The following is a 2,949-nucleotide window of genomic DNA, read 5'->3' on the forward strand; positions in this document are numbered from 1 at the left end:
GAGGGGCGGTGGGCGGACAGGAGGGGGAGGCGGGCGGCCGCGGCAGGAGGAGGGTGACGCTCAAATCTCGCGAGAAGAGAGCGCGCGCGCTTTCCCGGGTGGGGCGGGACGAAGCCTGAGAGCGGGAGGGGGTAACGGGAGAGGAGGAAGGGAACGGGGATTTGGGGAGGCGGGAGGGGCCAGCGGGGCGGAGAGGTAGGAAAGGGGCGGGACTGAGGCGGGAGGAGTTAGCTGACTTTTTGAAAGGGGAGCGTTGGAGAACGGATCCTGGTTAAGGGGGCTGCTGATTGGTGGAGCGCCGGGTGAGGGGGCGGGGTCCTGTTCACGTGGACGGAGTGGGCGGGGGAAGTTCCGAGAGCCCGAGCCGAACTGTGGTAGGCAGTGTTCGGCTCCGCTTGGCTGGGCCGACCTGGCTGGGCTGGGCTAGAGCGGGAGGAGGGTAGTCTCGGGGTGCAGCGTAGGGTGCTCGGTGGGTAACCGTGTCCTGAAACCGGTTCCTGTGTTTTTCTAGAGCAAGTGGACTAGGGATGGGTACTTGACCAGAAGCCAGAAAGTTGAAAGAGTTTGTGCAGGAGTTATTAATATATGCAGTGTCAGAAAGTAGAGTCCTGTATGCCTAACAAGGTATTCGGATTGGATGTGCACACTCCCTGTCGGGATTGAGGGATGGAAATCCATAAAATTTCCTTAAACTGCATAAGCTCTTGATTCACTATTGCCTGAGAGACCTAGAACTTACTAGTATTAAAATTTGTGTTTCGTTGCCATTGAAATAACAACTCCCTTATCGCAGTGCAATATTTTGGTAAATGGTGTTAAATAGAAAATAGAATGATAGAAACCTAACCTTAACCTGCCAAACCATTTTGTCCATTACAAGAGTATGATACATTTTGAAAGCAAAAATTTTTGCCCTTCAGTTTGCTGATAATTTGGGGGAAAGAAAAGTTTGGCATTGCGTTCAAAAAGTCTAGTTTGATCAGTTTTGCTTTTCGTTTATTATGGATATTGCATCCTAATTTACCTCTTTGTATTGTTATATTTGGATTTCTGACTGCCGAGGAGTATGTGAGTTCCCACTAAAGTTTGCGATATCATTTTAAGTAAGAACCTGTTGGGATGAATATTAATAGAATATTAACACTTTTAAATTTATTTTAATGCCTTTTTTAAGCTGAAGTTTAATTCTTTTTAAGCATTTGGAAGATGGCTGTTTTATTTTTTTAATGAATGAACTGAATATAACTTTTTGATTTGTTCGCCGTGAGGTTGGATTTTCCCTAAATTTACTTAATCCTGATAACTAGATTCACCAGTGTTGTGCTTTCACCCCTTACTTGGTTGAAATGCCCCACTGAAAACATTTTCTTGTTCTGTTTTCTCTTATTTGTGAATAAAACAGAGCTTAAGAAACAAAGAAATGGCAACCCACTCCTGTACTCTTGCCTAGAAAATCCCATGGATGGAGGAGCTTGGTGCAGGCTACTGTCCATGGGGTCGCAAAGAGTCCAGCATGACTGAATGACTTCACTTCCCTAAGCAATTTGGATGTTGCTTGAAGCAATACCTATGTAAATACTGAAGCTAAAAATAGGTCAAGAATTTTGTTGATAAATTAACAATGGGAGGGACTCTGATTTAAATGTAAATTACTAGGAGTCTCGGATAGGAGATTATAATCTGTATGCTGATTGAACCTTCATTTCCATAACCATTAGACGATATTAAGAAGCAATGTTTTTGTAATGGTTGCAGTGTCAAGTGACTCAATTTCTTTATAAGGTAAGAGCACCGCTCTGTCCAAGGGATTCTCCAGGCGACAACGCTGGAGTAGGTTGCCATTCCCTCCTCCAGGCGATCTTTCTGACCGGGGATCAAACCCACATCTCCTGCATTGCAGGAGGATTCTTTATGCACTGAAACACCTGGGAAGCCCTTCTACTCTTTTACCGGATATAGTTTGTGTCTTTGGGGGCAAGGGCTAGGCTGTTTGTCTAGAGTTCCTTTATCTGTGAAATGGAGATAAAAATAATGTTTCTTCCTTGGGCTACTCTGAAATTTAGATGATAAATACATTTTTAAAAACCCTAGCAGTGCTCAAACAGAGTAGTCACTCAAAACCGGTCAGCTGCTATTGTCTTCAGTAATTAAGGCACACCATATACTGCCTTCCTTTATTCAATATGTATGTTTCTTTAAGAATGCTGTATGCTTTTACAAAATGAATCTTGGATTTCAGAAACCAATGAAGTAGTTTTTTAAAACACTAGAGAACCAGTGTAGGGTTGTCAACTTTATTTGGCAAGTAAGAGCATTAGAGGGCTTCCCAGGTGGCTCAGTGGTAAAGAATCCCCCTGCCAATGCAGGAGTCACAGTAGATGCCAGTTTGATCCTTGGCCTGGGGAAATCCCCCAGAGAAGACGGTGGCAACCCACTTCAGTATTCTTGCCCAGGAAATCCCAAGAACAGAGGAGCCTGGCAGGCTACAATCCACGGTGTCACAAAAGAGTTGAGCACTACTTAGCCAGTAAAACAGCAACAACAAAGAGCGTTAAAAGAAAATAAATAACCGGAAGTATAGACTAGCTTCATTATTTTATTTTGCTTTTTTAAGTATTTTAACCACAGAAATGGAGGAAGGTCAGTTTGTGAATGAAGAACAGTACTTTAGAACAATGCATTGAGCTGATTTTTCTTCTTTCAGAGTGAACCTGAGAAAACACCAGCATTAACACCACACTAAAAGCCAGCATTTAGGAACACCCCCTGCATTAAAGCATTATGTCCATGTAATTGTGAAGCATATAATCTCCTTTTGTTTTGTGAACTCAGATTTTCATATTATGGTTTTACTTAAGCAAAATTTAGCTGCATTTTAAAGAATCGCTCTCTACTGTCTCCCTTTAGGTTGTTAACCACAAAGACCCAGAAAAATTCTTCAAAATGAAT

Source organism: Odocoileus virginianus, chromosome 30, assembly GCF_023699985.2.
Source record: "Odocoileus virginianus isolate 20LAN1187 ecotype Illinois chromosome 30, Ovbor_1.2, whole genome shotgun sequence".
Taxonomy (NCBI): domain Eukaryota; kingdom Metazoa; phylum Chordata; class Mammalia; order Artiodactyla; family Cervidae; genus Odocoileus; species Odocoileus virginianus.